This window comes from Euprymna scolopes, chromosome 4 (assembly GCF_053919585.1).
Source record: "Euprymna scolopes isolate OS-2025 chromosome 4, ASM5391958v1, whole genome shotgun sequence".
Classification (NCBI taxonomy): Eukaryota; Metazoa; Mollusca; class Cephalopoda; order Sepiida; family Sepiolidae; genus Euprymna; species Euprymna scolopes.
The window spans coordinates 62938599-62956709 of NC_136485.1; positions in this window are offsets into that span (position 1 = coordinate 62938599).

Sequence of the window (18111 nt, forward strand, 5' to 3'; positions counted from 1 at the left end):
AACTATTTTAGTTGCTTCAAATTCTTTTTGCTTTCAACTTTACAAAGAATTTAAATTACGTGATGGAACATTAACTAAATTGTGTACTTATGCACAATAAGGATCGTGCCATCGCCAGTCCCACCCCCTCAGAGTAACTTACATAAAACGCTAAAAGGGGCCGAACAGAAGTTTCATTATTTATTTATTAGTTTTTTATTTTTTTATTTTTTTGCGCAAACGCTAGCCAATTATTTGATTGTAAAAATGTTATTTATGTTATTACGAAGACTGAAAAATTAATTGAAAAATAAAAAAAAAGTATTATTTTTATTGCTATACAATGAGTAATGATTGGAGAATTTTTAAGAAACTTTAAGAAAATTAAAATTCAGATCAGTTTAAAAACACACATTGTAAGGTTAGTTTCATGAAAAAATATTTTTTGAATAATAACTGATGGCAAACAAAATAATTTGATTTGTTTTCTTTTTATACTTTTTTGTTCAAATTAGGATAAATATTTCTTTATATATATATATATATATGTATATATATATGTATATATATATATGTATATATATGTATATATATATATGTATATATATGTATATATATGTATATATATGTATATATATATGTATATATATGTATATATATATGTATATATATATGTATATATATATGCATATATATATGTATATATATATGCATATATATATGTATATATATGTATGTATATATATATGTATATATATATATATATATATATATATATATATATATATATATATATATATATATATATATATATATATATAATAAACCAATAATAGCAAATTAATATTTTTTGATAAAGTTGATTGCTGCGATTTCATTGGCTCAACATTTTGACACCTTTTGGCGTTTTACGTAAACCATCCGGAAAATTCCGGTGCTGTCACGGTCCCAATCTGCAGAATTACTCTAACTTCTCTTGATACGTTCTTGTTGTTGCAATGGCGTTCATCCTGGTCAGGTTGAGCTGGTTTTCTTACCTAGCCTGCACTCATATCTCAAATCATAGCAGTCGTATATAGCGACGGTCCTGAGCTAGGGCGTAAGAGATGACTAACCAATCGTGATTTCACTATCGAATGCCGATCACGTGGACCAAAGAATTTATCGCCAAAAGTAAAAAAGAAAAAAAAAGAATTACAACATTGTGTTAGAAACATGTATATATAAAAATGAACGCAAAGCAAGGAGAGACAAGGAAAAGGGAGATAAATGCTGGGGGATCTATTCTACGCTAGACAGAATAGAAACCATTATTTTCTACGGCATTCCGCCTGCAAGCTTTCGAATTTGGTCCAATTTTTCGGCTTAGAAAAAATTAGTGGGCATTTTCAACTTCATTGAAAAACTCAGATTGACGACTCTTCATAAAGTGATACATTTATCGGAGTATACTGTTTAATAGAGTCGCTGGCGCTAGTAGCTAACATATGCAAATGACCAAGCCGGCTGACGATATGACGTCATAGCAGAGAAAAAAGGACGCACTTGGATAGAGAAGCAAATTTTAGAGAAAGAGAGGTGTTCGAGACGAGTTCGGAGCATGTTTGAGACACGTGGGTGACGAACGGAGAAGTCGCGCGTTGCCGGAGAAGGACGAACAATGGTCCTTTGTTAAAAACTGAAAGAGCTAGTTGAATTTCTTTCCTCTTCCTTTTTTCTGTTTCCTTGTGATGGCGACTACATGTTAACAACAAACATTGCAACTGTAGTCAGCCGTAAATTAAATGACATACGCAAGAAAAATATATTTTGAGCATAAAATAATTGATGCTAGAAGAAAAAAGTGATGCTAGATAATAGTCGAGTCACAACAGGTTTAATGAAGATTCACACCCGGTAAGAAGGTAAGCAAAGTTTATTTAGATAAAAGAAACAATGCTAACAATAATACTAGCAATATTAAATTCTATTCTTAGAGAAGAAAGGCAATAATTCCAATCAGCGATGATCAAGATGTCGGGATAATTAAAGAGAGAGAAAACTGCACCATGAGAATTGTGAAAAGGCAGCTACATAGATCCAGGATCAACACCGAAAGCTTGTGTCGGTGTCGAGTCTTGGGAATACATTAAAAAAATGGGACCGCAAAGAGAGATCTATTCTACACTAGATGGAATAAAGACTTTCGCCAATGACATGCGATCTTTCGATTTGGTCAAAATCTTTCAGTTTGAACAAAAAGAAAAAAACATTGATAGACTTCTTGAACCTTATTTAAAAGCTCAAATTGACAACTCTTCATAAAGTGCTACATTTATCGGAATATAGTGTAGTCAGTCAGAAAAAGTCTGGACTGAAAAAATAGAAATTCCACGCAGTGCAAATTTTTAATCACGTTGCTGGTTTTTCTGGTAGTTTGCTGCTTTGCATGAGAATTCAGCGATGCTTATATTGCTGCCAACACTGCCAATACTGAAAACGATAAACAATTATAGGCTTCGAAACTATGGAGTAAAATTGAACCAAATTTTGCATGAAACACCATTGGGATACCACGTATATTATCAAAATGGTACTATTACTACTGCTACTAAGCATAATAATAATAATAATAATAATAATAATAATAAACGCGTTGAATACGTTTCTGATAAGTATAAAAATGTTTAATACCTTTTTAAACGGCAAATTATAGTAACATATCCCATTTTTTACTGTATTTTTGTTTTATTTTCTCACTGACAAGGAAACAAAACAAATGTCGCTTCTGTAAGGTTTCTCGTCTTTTGAATCGATATGTTTGGGGAAAATATCCCCACAAGTGATTATTTTCCAACCGGTATTTTTTTTTTTTTTGTGCTAAATTCTCTTTTTATAAAAATTCTTTATTTTGACTCAACCTCTGCCAAATATAATAGTAATTCCAATCAGTCGTTAAATGCAAATGTATCTAAAATATCCCTCCCTTCAAGAGAAAAAAAAACGGTAACTATAACTGACGGAATTACGACGAATCCACAATATAAATACACTTGTAAATATTGGAGGGGAATTTATCTTTAAATAACAACTATGGACTTTTACTAAGTAGAATACTTAGTCATTTTTCTTTTTATTTATTTCATTAAAAAAACATTTTGTTCATGTCCCATATGTATGTGTGATAGTGCACGATATCTCCTGTATACATGGGAGCGCTACACTATCCCTGCATCAGAACCACAGGTAAAGCAACTCTGGGCCCGGTGTTGCCACAAACACCAAAATATGAAACATGTCAATTACAAATAATCCAAACCATGGGGCCCAGAAGAAAGATCTAGGTGTCATGATCGGCAGGTGCTCCTTCGGTAGCCAGCATGGGGGACCCGGTCGTCATCCTGCGAATGTTGGCCAACTTTCTAATTTCAGAAACTCAAATAACATGGACGCTGAACAGGTAAGTATAACTTCTAATTTCAGGAAACAAAATGATACCGAAAGAAGACAGCACAGTCATGATAACCATCAAAAGGAAAGAAAAAAAACGAAGAAAGAAATGGACAACAAAAGAGAATAGATTCGTAATAGAATGTTATTATAGAAGCCATCCTAAATATAGATATGGAGGTTATCGGAAACGAATAAAAAAACATGGGACCTATCCAGTGACTTCCATACGACAGAACAAAGAATTGCGGACCAAAAAAGACTGATACTCAACAAAGGTTGGCTCTCTAAACTAGAACTAATTCATAACCTTACACGAAAACATTCATAACCTTACACGAAAGGCTAGCCCAAAACCTGAGAAGATGTATACAGGAAGCAAGCGTACCAGACTTGATGACAAAAGGTAGAACCGATTTGCTACAGAAGGACACGGAGAAAGAAACCATCCCTAGCAACTATAGGCCAATCACGTGTTTACCAACTATGTGAAAGATACTGACAGCACAACTGAGGGAACAAATCTACCACTCCCTGAATAACCGTGGACTCATCCCCGAAGAGCAGAAAGGATGCCAAAAAGGAAAAAGAGGAACACATAGATCAAAATATCCTAAAGGAGGTAAAAAGGAGGAGAAATAATTTAGCCATGGCATGGATCGACTACAAAAAAGCGTACGACAGGATCCCCCAAGCATGGATAATAGAATGCCTAAAAATGTATAAAATACCAAGCGGGATCACCAATGTATTAGAAAATGCAATGAAAACATGGAGACTGGAATTGACAGCTGATGGATAACACATAACAGAAATTAACATAAAAGAGGCATCTTTCAAGGAGACTCACTATCACCACTACTGTTCATCATAACCATGATGCCCTTGAACAGTATTCTGAGAAAGTGCCAAGCCGGATAAAAGTTCTCCAATACAGAGGAAAAAATGAACCACCTGATGTACATGGACGATCTGAAACTTTTTGCAAGGACCGAAAAGGAGCTAGAGACACTAATTAACACTACCAGGATCTTCAGCCAAGATATCCAAATGGAATTTGGAATGGAAAAGTGCGCACAACTAGTTATAAGAAAGGGAAAACTGGAAACGACAGAAGGTATGGAACTACCCAACCAAACAGAAATGAGGGAACTAGGGGAACAAGACGACTATAAATACTTGGGAATTCTGGAAGCGGACACCATCAGAGCAACAGAAATGAAAGAGAAAATTGGAAAGGAATACCTCAGGAGAACAAGAAAACTCCTGGAAACGAAATTATATAGCAGAAACCTAATAAAAGGTATAAATACATGGGCAGTATAACTAGTAAGATACTCTGGACCGTTTATAGGGTCGACAAGAGAAGAACTGAGACAACTCGACCAGAAAATCAGGAAACTCATGACCATGCATAATGCACTACACCCAAAGGACGATATTGACAGACTCTACGTGAAAAGGAAAGGCGGCGGGAGAGGACTGATCTGTATAGAAGACTGTGTTAAGGACACGAAAAAAGAACTAGAAAAATACTTAATGCAAAACACTGAAAGGATAATTATGACAGCGAGAGACACTGAAGAAAACAATAAAACAGAAAACAGAGAGACAAACGACAAAACGAGAAAAGAGAAATGGGAAGAGAAACAACTCCACGGAAGATTCATAAGAATGACAAAAGATGAGAATAACGAAAACACCTGGAAATGGATGCGAAAAGGACATATAAACCAAGAAACTGAATCTCTAATAACAGCAGCACAAGATAACTCGATAAGAACCAACCATATCAAAGCAAGGATCGATAAAACGCAAGAAAACAGCAAATGCAGACTATGTGGACAAAGAGACGAAACGATAAACCATATAGTAAGTGAAAGCAGCAAACTGGCCCAAAAGGAATACAAAAACAGGCATGACCAAGTGGGGAGGGGTGTGCACTGGGAATTGTGCAAATGACTGCATTTTGAGCGTACAGACAGATGGTACAAGCATAAACCCGCAACAGCACTCGAAAACGAGAACCACAAAATCCTATGGGACATAGACATACAGACGGGCAAACCCATCGAAGCAAGAAGACCAGATGTCGTAATAATTAACAAGAAAGAAAAATCCTGTCAAATCGTAGACTTTGCTGTCCTAGCTGACCACAGGGTGAGTATGAAAGAAAAAGAGAAACGAAGCAAATACACAGAGCTAGCCAGAGAGTTAAAAGGGATTTGGATGATGAAGAAAATCAAAATAGTACTGATAATTGTAGGAGCACTAGGAACAATTCCGAAAAACTTCGAAAAAAGAATGGCAGAAATTGGAATCAGAGGAATAACTGCAAAAATACAACGCCTAACGATAATGAAAACGGCTGAAATATTAAGGAAACCCTAGAATGTGCGGAATAACACAAGAAGACAATATAATGAATAAGCGTTACAGGGAATGAAGAACGCCGAAGCTGCATATCTACAAGTTCTACACTCCCATCATGCATCCCCCCATCGTTTCATCACCGTTCCCCCCACCCCAATAGAAAAGTGATACCAAAGAGCCGAGAAGGGTCAAGGAGGATGGAAAGACCGAGGAGAGAGCGCTGGCCAGACCTCCACTGGACAAGCGCGAAGAGGACTGAGATCTTGGGGAGGCTTAGTGCCACTCAAATTCCAGTATAACCCAATGGCCACTACTAGCGAGACCTCAATGGTATGAGGCTGTTACGATGACGCAAATTTATTTGCAAATGCTATCGAAGGAGGTTGAGAAAGCTGGACGTCTGGGGAGACTTGTTGTTACTCAGCTTCCAGAGAACACCACAGGTCTCCAATCAGATCGTTTGTTGACTTGTGTGAAAGCTCCATGTGAGCATGTGAGCCAATAATAATAATAATAATAATAATAGTAATAATAATAAAGCAGCTGCATATTTATAAGTTCTCTATCACCTCCCACATTCCCTTTCATTGCCCCATCACCGGCTCCTAAAGTGTGATGCCAAATAATCAAGAAGGGTAAAGGAGGATGGAAAGACCGAGGAGAGAGCAATGACGAGACCTCCGCTGGACAAGTGCGAAGAGAACTGGGACCTTGGGGAGGCTTATTGATACTCAAAATTCGGTGGAGATCAATGGCCGCTGCCAGCGAAAAATTAATGGTAAGAGACTGTTGCGATAATGCAAACTTATTTGCAAATGCTATCGAAAGAGGTGGAGAATACCATGAATTTGGGGAGACTTGTTGTCAGTAAGCTTCCAGGGTACACCACAGGTTATTTTCAAGGAGAGATCTTTGATGACCTGTGTGAAAGCTCCTTGTGAGCCAATAATAAATACTTTAATCCCCCAAAAGTATTTGATCAGAATTGCAATACGTTTAGCATGAGGAGCCCTTGGAATGTCGGATTATACAACTAAAAATACTAGTATATATATATATATATATATATATATATATATATATATATGTATGTATATATATATATACATATATATATACATATATATATATACATATATATATATAACTTGGTAAAAACAGGATAAAAAGTGCTTAATATGTTAGTAGAGCAGAATGTTTTCTTTTTATTTTACCACTTCAAAATATTAACGTAGACCACTACAATTGTTTCTGCAGACAGAGGAATTCCTGTCTGTTTCTTCAGATGGTGAAAGTCAAAACTTGACTTTTACCATCTGAAAAAACAGGCAGAGAATTCCTCTGTCTGCAGAAACAATTGTAGTGGTCTTAGTTCATATTTTGAGTTTGTAAAATATATATCTATATATCTATAAAAGTGAACGTGTCTGTGTATCTGTGTATCTGTGTATTTGTGTGTCTGTGTACATTTCCCTACGCAATAACTCTGTCAATTTTTAGACTACAGACTCGAAATTTGATATACAGAGTACTGAGATTTGGAAAAATCGATGTGATCGGTTTTTGCCCAGAAATTTGGTGATTAAGGGGTCAAAGTTCAACGATTTGACCTTTGAGAAGTCTACCAAACTCCTCCGACAATTTTCGGTCTACGCACTTGAAATTTTAGATATAGATTCCTTGGACATGGATCCAACTTAATAACTTGATTTGAGCCCAAAACAATAAATTTTAAGGGGTCATAACAGGGGTCAAAGTTTTTAAAAAAATTGATCTCTGCGGTCTCTTCCAAATTACTTAGACAATTTCTGGTCTAAATATTTGAAATTTTATATAATAGGTATTTAGAGATAGGGCAAGCTTTTTCTCCAGTTTGGGTCGAAAATTTTTAATTAACAATATATAAATGTATGCATGTATGGATGTATGGATGTATGTATGCATGTATGTATGTATGTATGTTTGCATGTCTGCCTTAAACTTTCAATAGAGGCGACGGATTTTACCAAGATCAGTATCGTTTTAAAGTTCGACCTTTCATACGACAAATATAGAAAAATTGGCTAAAAACATTAATATCTTCCCCTTCAACTAGGCACTTTTCTACAGGGGTGGGGGTCACTTTTTTCGCCGATATTTTTTAAAGTTATCCTCTCCTTTAGATTGTCTAGCCTTAATTTATAAAAATGTCGCTTCCGGTTTGGCGGTGGTCGTAACAGCATAAACGTTAGGTTTTACTCCGTTCTTTTCCTCCTTTGCGTTACGGGTTCGAGCCTGCCTTTTTGCTACCACATTTTTTTTTTTGCTCAACATACACATCCAAACACCCGGGCAACGCCGGGCTGATATGCTAGTATATATATATATATATATATATATATATATATATATATATATATATATATATATATATATATATATATATATATATACCCCCTTCTGATATATACCTTATATACCTTCAGTGAATATAAAATGTGTACTAGTTAAGGTATAGGTTTCTTATATAATAGTCAAAATTGTTAATAAAAATATATTATCGCCTTCAAAACATATATACTGTAATTTTTTTTATTCAAGTTATCGCGAAAGGTCAATCCATAATCGTAATTTTTTTATTAATATATAGGCGAATTTTTGCATTTACTCATTTTTTTCGAAAATGGAATATAAATCTGCAGTGCATATATATATATATATATATATATATATATATATATATATATATATATATATATATATATATATATATTTAACCCATTTTATTTAAATATATCTAACTATATATATATATATATATATATATATATATATATAGTCATCCGCATACAGTACTGTTTCGCTGTTTCACAGCTCATCAGTGCGGCTAGACAGGCAACTACCTCAACTACCTGGTATATATATATATATATATACCAGCATGGGTGCCCGGCGTTGCCCGGGTGTATGCTGAGCAAAAAAACAAAACAAAAAAACGGTCAATTTTTTTAAATTTTGACCCTATTATGACCCCTTAACATTTATTGTTTGGGGCTCAAATCAAGTTATTAAGTTAGATCCATGTCCATGGAACCTATATCTAAAATTTAAAGTGTTTAGACCCCAAATTGTCGGAGGAGTTTCGTAAAGTTCTCAAAGGTCAAATCGTTAAAAGCCAAATTTCTGGCCGAAAACCAATCACATAGATTTCTCAAATCTCAGTACCCTGTATATCAAATTCCGAGTCTGTAAACTAAACATTGACAGAGTTATTGCGTAGGGAAATGTACACAGACAGACACACAGGCATACACAGACAGATACACAGACACGTTCACATTTATAGATATACTAGCAAGGGGCGCCCGGCTTTGCCGATCGTAAAATACGCTTACATATGATATTTTTATTTGTCCAGATTTCGTATATATTATTATAGGGTCGTGATTAAAAAAAAAAAATATTTGGGTGCCATCAGCTAGAATCGAAACTGTTGCATTCAAAGCTGGTGACGTTACCACGGTACTAATGTGGCATACATATGAACTGTTTAAAAATTCAAAATAAAAATAAACTAAGATGAATGTTCAAAATGTATAACGAATTTTTCAATTTTGATCCATTTTTGACCCCTTGAAAAATATTTTAACCGGTTAAAGACCTATAACGGTCCGTAAAAAAACATGAAGACAGACAGACAGACTTATAGACTTTTATATATTAGACTTCTTTAAGAGGTAAAGTAATTATAAATTACTAACACGTCTCCTACCCATTTATAAAATACGCTTAATTATGATATTTTAATTTATGCGGATTTCATGTATATTATTATAGTGTCAATTCTCTATTGATTATTATATATTACTAGCATTTCAGCCCGGTGTAGCCCGGGTATTTGGAGTTGTATGTTGAGCAAAAAAAAAAAAGCGGTCAATTTTTTAAACTTTGACCCCTATTATGACCCCTTAAAATGTATTGTTTTTGGCTCAAATCAAGTTATTAAGTTAGATCCATGTCCAAGGAACCTGTATCTAAAATTCCAAGTGTTTAGACCAAAAATTGGCGGAGGAGTTTGGTAGAGTTCTCAAAAGTGTAATCGTTGAACTTTGTTTGTTTGTTTGTTTGTTTGTGTGTTTGTTTGTTTCTTTCTTTCTTTCTTTCTTAGAATCCATGTCCAAAGTCGAAGATAGTTCCCTATTACACTTGTTAGAGCGGTTCTCTCTTCGTGATATGCGAAATCTTGATACTTGAAACAAGTCACAGATCATATTATTGATTATATATGCTAGTCTTTCAATTTGTTTATTAGTAATCCCTCATTTCCAACCAACTTTTCTATTCTCATAATCTTTAAAATTAATTTTTTTTTTCGCAAGGCGTGAACATATATTTTCAAATGTTTTGGTTTTGTTAAAAAAAAAAATTAGTTTATCAAATACCGATCTTATATTTCTTGCGAATATAAATGCAGCTGTTGACATTTCCTAAATTTTAAATGGGTTTGGAGCTAATCAATACTCTCAGAAATTGTAATAATTCACTTTCAATCGCATCTCCAGTCAGGGTTGTATCTTGCTACGCGTACTGACACCAGACGGGTCGGGGATGCACCTGGCCGCGCCTACCGACAACAGCCGGCTCCCGGGGGGGGGGGGCACTTCGCCTACCGACACCAGCCGTCTCAGAGACGCTCTCTGCAGCACCTAGCGACGCCAACAGGCCTAGAAAAGCAAAAACAAAAGAGAAAAAAAATTGACAGTTCTGGCGTGTCTACTCGCTGCCGACACCTCTTCACACGAATAACGACACCGGACGATGCATATCCGATAAAGGGCAAAAAATCAATGGCCTCTGTTGTCCTTAACTCTTACTTAACTATATGTGGAGCATGATTTGCTTGTGCATAGGAATTATATTGCAATGATAGATGTTTGTGTAGCGTTGCACATATTTACACACGTGTTAATATGTAGACACTGTCATAAGGAGGCAACAGACACGAAAAAAAAACAACTCGACTCTTTTTTTCTTCCGGTTAAACAACAGCTTTTATTTACAGGTACTTTCCTGTCCGGCCATGATTAGCACGCATCTTTTCCTGCCGCTCTCGGCCTATGTATGAAACACGTCTATCTCTGTTCATTCTCTAACGTGATCATCTGTATGCGCACGCCTTCTTTGTATAATCTTTTTCCTTTTTCCTTGCCGTGACGTCATCTCACACACGGCTCGATCATTTGCATACAACTGCCATACGCGCGTCTACGCTCTGTTCCACTTGGCCAAATGAAGAAGAGAGGACACAGAGAACTAAAAATATCTCTGGGTAAGGTCCGACCACCCAAGACATATTTTCTTTATTATAAAAAGTAAGTACCTCATTGAATGGGAAAGCCATGCTAGAATTGTGAAAAAAGCAACATGCAAGGTTATCTGCAGATAAGCACATATGAATGGAGATTGTCTAGATGTTATCTCCCTTATATGTCCTCAGTGGTCAAAAACTGGGTGGCCAAATAATGACCACTAACAAAAGGCCAAAATCAGTCAGAGATGAAAAGATTCCAAAGGACGGGGTCAAAGTCAGGCTTCTGAAAGGGGATAAGAAAAAGTTGGAGTTGAACGTTCGACACAAGCGGTTAATTTTCCTTGAGAAAATCTTTCTCGTGCAGTTGGACGAGTATGCATCACTGGCAGGTTGGGGGCTTTTGACTGAATGACTGCGTCAATAAGACGTGTATGTTTCGGTCTAGTTAGGCAAAAATCCCATTCTACAATTTTATTTTCCGAAATCTTTAGGCTTTCAATTGTAAACATGCGCTGCGCAGCATGTTTTGCTGATGCATATGAATGGTAATCATTGCAATGGTAGATGCTTGGGTAATGGGAAGAGGAGGGGGGCACAGAGAACTCCGACCACCCAAGAGATATTTTCTTTGTTTGAAAAAATAAATACCTCATTGAATGAGAAAGTCAGGTTGGGATCAGCCTTTGTGAGGTTTTACATCTATTCAAAACATTTATTACTAGCAGAGAGACCTGATGTTGCTCGAGATAAATTATAATCATTCCTGTTATTTCATGGGTAACATTAGTTCCAGTTGCACTCACCGACAAACTGAAGTGTTTATGCATTGTACTGTCTCCACTATAATCTTCCTATCATTTAGTTGTCTCAACTAAGATCCAAACAAAGTCTGAACGTTGTTTTGATGGAAAGGAATATTGGATGTCATAAGATAACATTCTTTTTTATCACAGCGAGCATAGATACTCGACGGCTGACTGGGTAGACTTAAATTTTTCGTATCGGAAATTCCTCTACACATCATTTTAAAAAATGTTTGAGAACTTTATACCTTCCAAGAATTTCCAACAGAAATCAAACAGCCAACTATGGTAACCCCTAAATATGCTGTCGCCATTGTTCACATAAATCACTACTTCAATGGTCTTCAATGAGATAGATGTTCTGAAAAACAAAGCTGCCTTTACAATTGCCCGCAATAATTGCAAAAGGGTTATCGAAAACGCAAAAGAGTACTATGCCAAATCCATTAAATCTAGAGTGAGACTTGGCTCGCATGAATTTAGACGAACCTTTATCTATCTATCTATCTATCTATCTATCTATCTATCTCTCTCTCTCTCTCTCTCTCTCTCTATATATATATATATATATATATATATATATATATATATATATATAAGGAACTTTGTCTGTGCGTGTAAGTTCGTTCCCTGTAGACTCGAAAACGGCTGAGCCGATTTTTATGAAATTTCACAGCAGCAGGCAATCAAATTTCACAGCAGCAGGCAATCAATCGATTCGATTAAAAAATAGGCGATTTCACCGATTTCGATACAATAAAATATAGGAGTGAGAAACATTCGTTGATCATAATTTAATCTCGGGCAACGTCAGGTCTCTCTGCTAGTAACAATTGTTTTGAATAGATGTAAACCCTTCATTCCAACCATCATCTATTGGTCAAAGGTGGTAATCTTAGCCTCTAATAAAGCTAACCTTAAAAAACATTTTTTAAGCTTAGCTAAAGGAAGCTAAGCTTTAAAATTCTATATTTTATTGTATCGAAATCGGTGATATCGTCTATTTTTCAATCAAATCGATTGTTGCCCTGCTTCAATTGGGGACCCGTCGCTAATTTCGATTATCGATTATCGATAGTTATCGAAGACATTCCGAGAGAAAACCTAAGAACACTGGCAGACACATAAAGTGCCTTCGTGTGAAATTTCATAAAAATCGGCCCAGCCGTTTTCGAGTCTATAGGGAACTAACTCACACACTAAGACAAAGTTCCTTATATATAACAGTAGATAGATAGATGGATGGATGGATGAATGGATAGATAGATAGATAGATAGATATTCGTCTAAATTTGTAGCTTGTTTATCTCTAGCCCATAGTTATTTCCATGGCAAATACTCGACTGAGCTATAATCTTTGTGCCTCATAAACAACAAATCTCGTCTACTTATAACCACGAATAAACAATTCCTTATTCTTTATTTGGAACTAAACAGAAATTCTATAAGCGGAGCTTCTTTCCTAGAAATACTCGTCTCTGAAATACAATACCAAAGGGCTATTTTTCTAGTTGACTAAAACATGGTCGTATTCAAGTCTAATGCTAACAAATTCTTGTATAGCTGTCCTCTTAAACAATAAAATTTTGCCGCGATCCATACACAGTCTACTGTCCTCATGGGGCTTGTCATAACATCCATCCAATACAAACTATTAACTTTTTTTTTTTTTTTTGGAAAAACGAAAATCAGTTATCATTCACTTCAGATATGACGTCACTGTCCTTACTAAGTGGAAAGGTAGACAACTCGTGCCTCCCCCTTACATTATACATCACTAGGGCTAGGACGAGAGCATATTCTTTTCATTGTTTTGCCTCTCGAGTGTGTATCCGTTGATATCTTATATGATTTTTTTATAGAGTGATGTGGTTCTTGGTTGATTAACTGTGTCGGATATATACCGAAGAAAGAATATTCTATTGTCATAGTCCTTTACATCACCATCCGTTAAAAAAAAATCTGATTTTCATGTATAACACTCGTCTATCTGAAACCACTATCAATAATTTCCCACTCTCTTTATCTGTGCCGAAACCTAAGTGTAGATTCCATGAACAAAGCTTCTTTCTTAGAACTGCACGCCTGTGGAACTCTCTTCCGTTTGCCTGCTTTCCAGCTGACTACAATCTGATTGTCTTCAAGTCCAACGTAAACAAGTTCTTGATGTACCGCCCCCCTAAGTAATCCAGTTTACAAAATTTCCACTAATCATGTTTACTACGCTATAATCACATTGGCTAATGTATACCCATTAACCCTTATCCTCCAGTGACCTCCGGGCCTTGATAAGTGGTGATTCCTGTGTAAAAGAAAATGCTTTTATGAAAAGTATATACTTGTATTTTTTTATTTTTATCCTCTTAAAACCCATAATTTCTTTCTTTCTTTTTTTCTAGGCGAATATCGAGAAGAACAATGCCAAAGTGCCCATTGCATCGCTTGCCAAGACCGTTTCGCCAACTGTAGGGGAAAATCAAATGGAATCTATCCATTCCGCTCGGATATTTGGTCACCGATTGTCGTTTCCTGCTACGACCAGAGAAATATCGCCCAGGACAAATGCATGGAACCAACCCCAATTTTCTCGCCAGTCACATTGAACTGTGTTTCTTTATTTGAGGTCCCGAAGCAACATGGCGGTTTAAAGCCCGACTGCTCGTTTCGCAAAGACGGATTTTATGCTGACGAACAAGGACGCTGCAGCGTGTATTTCGAATGCCAGCACCGATTGTTCGTGGACTATTTCGAATGTAACTCCAACCAAGTATTCAACCCAGTCTCTCGTAACTGCACATATCCTCAAATTGCACCGCCACCTTGCGGGGAGAACCAGAGTCCACCAAGTTGCCAAAATAGAGAGGATGGCTTTTATGCCGACGAATATGGCCGATGCCCGTATTATTTTGTGTGCAAGAACTTTACATTCCTCGGCTATCGCCAATGTGATGCCGGTTCGTTTGATGCTAGCAAGCAAGAATGTGTTATTCCTGTCGATTTAATGATGCAACCGTGCGGACTTATAAACAATCCGTGCAATAAAAGAAACAACGGTAAATACGCAGTGGGCACGGCTGGTAGTTCGGACAAGTGCCGGGACTATATCGAATGCAGTCGTGGTTTGCTGATCTACAAGGGAATCTGTCAAAACGGCAGCGTATTTAACAAGGAAACTGAGCAGTGTGACCAACCAGAAAACGTCCCCAGCCCGTGTGGTAAGAAAAACCGCTGCGCAAACAAGAAAGATGGTGTGTATCCAGACCGACAGAAAGGTTGCCGTCATTATTATGAATGCACTGGGGGTAACTTCAAAGGTTTCGGAGAGTGTAATCATAAAAAGGGAGGCATCGTCTTCAACTCGAATACTGGCAGGTGTGATGTACGAGAAAATGTGTGTTCACCTTGCGGTTACAAGTTGTTTGGTTGGTAAGTAAATTTATTTATTTATTTTTACTTTTACTGTTTAAATTAGTTGTAGGCAAACTGAGACCTTTTTTTTAATTTTATGAGGTATACATTTATACGAACTTTTGTTTTTTGTTTTTTTTTTCGCGATCTCGCATATTTACCAATCCAAGCGGCTTCCAGTTTTGGTCGATTCAGAAGCATAGGCGACTCTAAGTTCGACCGTACTACTAGTGTTGGGTGAAAACCTAGCTTCGACGTGAAAATGTTCCGATTACCAAACCGGACTTTTTGTTTTAGTTTAAAATAAGCAAGCAAATTGACATGAAAGCAAATATATGAAACTTTTGAACGTTTTTGTTTTTAAATATATTTTACAGATTTATTTACGATCTGAATTGCCGAGTTTTGAAACTCGTCGGAAATAAACAATATTGGTTGATTTGATGATCTAGCTATAGTATGTTCCTTTAATTAATATCTAAGAAACTTTATTGGTTGGCAATATCATCTACTGAATAATTATTATGCAAGTTAATTATATTTGGACACATACACATTTTCTTTCCATTACGTTTTAGTTAATTTTGTAACGTAGTTAGTTAACGATTATTTTTCATTGGTGTAATTCTCTCTTCTCGCGGAAGTGTAATATAGTCCGGGGAACCAACACGCTGTATGCTTAGTCGCAAAGGAGACAACGAATAGAAAAAACTTCAACTGGCTTCTTCTGTTGTTTTTGTTGTTGTTGTTGTTCATTGAACAACAACGTTTATTTCCCCATTCTCATATTACCGATGTGACGTCCCTCATGTGATCGTCTTCTCATGCGTCATCACGCATCTCACGCGATCTCGAACGTTATTTTCGTCTTTAACGTGATCTCCTTTTTAAAGTCTTAAGGGGAGGGATATTAGGTGGAAGGATATTACGCAGAGGAGTAGTACCTTTTCAAGTGGCCATCAGGCGTCCCCCGACTGATCTTCATGCATCTCAACGTTATGTGAAGCGCAATACACATCCTCTCCATAGCGAATAACCGTCTATGCCTGGTAAAGAGCCACATCCTTCTCGAGGTTACCTTGTTATTATGGTTAGGCATAAACAGAACACTGCAGATCTAGGGGGGTAAACCTCGATAATCAATTCTGTTATTCCATGGGTAACATTAGTTCCAGTTGCACTCACCGACAAACTGATATGGATCTGAGAACAACGTGGCTTCGCAGATTATCAGATAAAATCGAGAATATGAAGGCATCTAGTTAGCAGAGAACTGTTGAATTGCATGTGGAGCAGCGCCCCATGCTTTTATGCAATGCGCAACTGAAACTTCACCATGAATACACCCGAATACAGCATCAGGGTTCTGGCCCATGTAAACACAATCCTCGATGTTCAGACATGTCCTGTGGCAAATGGGACGGATGAAGGTGCTTCCTTAAATCCAACTGATTTTAATTCGGAAGTGGAATACTGCAGAGTAACAACAGCGAGGAGAAACTCTAAAGTTTGCAAAAGCTACGGGCGAGTAGTTGAAGCTTCCTGAAAGACGACGGAGATGAGAGAGATGAGATTTTAAAGTCTTTATTTTTCCCTACCGGTGACGTCATTTCGCATGGATTTTCATACGCGCGTCCGCGCTATGTTACAATTTATTATATGTGAAACACTCATATATTTTTTTTTTTTAGCTATGTTAGTCAAACATTCATTTTCTTTTCCATCTTATTTAAAACCTTCATTCATTTTCTTTTGGCTTTATTCCAATTTACTATATCGGAAAAATATTTTACTTTCAGTATTAATTATTTCTGTCAACATTTTCTCCAAATAAACATATTTCAATGAATATAATCAGTTTCCGGATATGTTTTGACCTACATTATTATCGAAGCCTCCAGATTGAGTAAGACTGTTTACTTTCGATTAGTTTTCAAAGTCGCTTGGATCAGTAGATATGCAAGATCGCCCTTTTAAAAAAGTTCAACAATATACAGAGTGTTTTTAAAAAATCGATATCACAACTCTAGGATTATGTTCTATAGGTGTAAATGAGCCTTTTGTATATAGAGAGCTTTTAATAATCGCACTCTATTACTGGGTGACCTTTTGGGAATTCTAGGTGCTGTATGTGCTCTCCGCTTATCTCGGCATTCTTTTCACATAGCCTTGGTTCTCGTCCTTGCCACCAAACTCAAGCAGTGTCGATTCAGGAGAGGTGTGGTTGTGGATCGTGCAACCCTTGTCTCACAATTACATGCGCAGCTATCCTTACAGAGGTGTCCATTGTCTCATGAGACTAAACAGAGGCATATATTACTCGCATTATTTGGATTCACCGGACTACTGTTCTTATCTTGAGGGTAATTTTTATTCTGCAAGGACCCGCGGCGCGGTGGTTAGAGCACTTTAAAAAATAAATTGTGAAAGTGATATTCTCCTGAAGGGTAAAGGTTCAATTCTCAGTGTGGGCGACCGAAAAATACAATTACGAATTACTTAGGACCTCCATCAAATCATGGCTGACGGAACGAGAGCATGCTACCTCCGTGAAGTAAATAAAAGGGTTCCGTCCAAATTCCCGAGTTCGACAGAAACATTTTCGAATTCGACAAGATACACCTGAAGAAGGTCGGAGGTTACATCGACCAAAACGCTATGAAAATGACACTCAAGATTAGAACAGTAGTCCGATGAATCCAAATAATACGAATAACATATCCGCATATCAAAAATTGATTACCGGTCTAATCTCCTTTGTGGTCGATTTCTTCTCTCTTTGGTTTGTGCTGATCGTATTCATTTATCTGTATTAAATCTATTGTATCC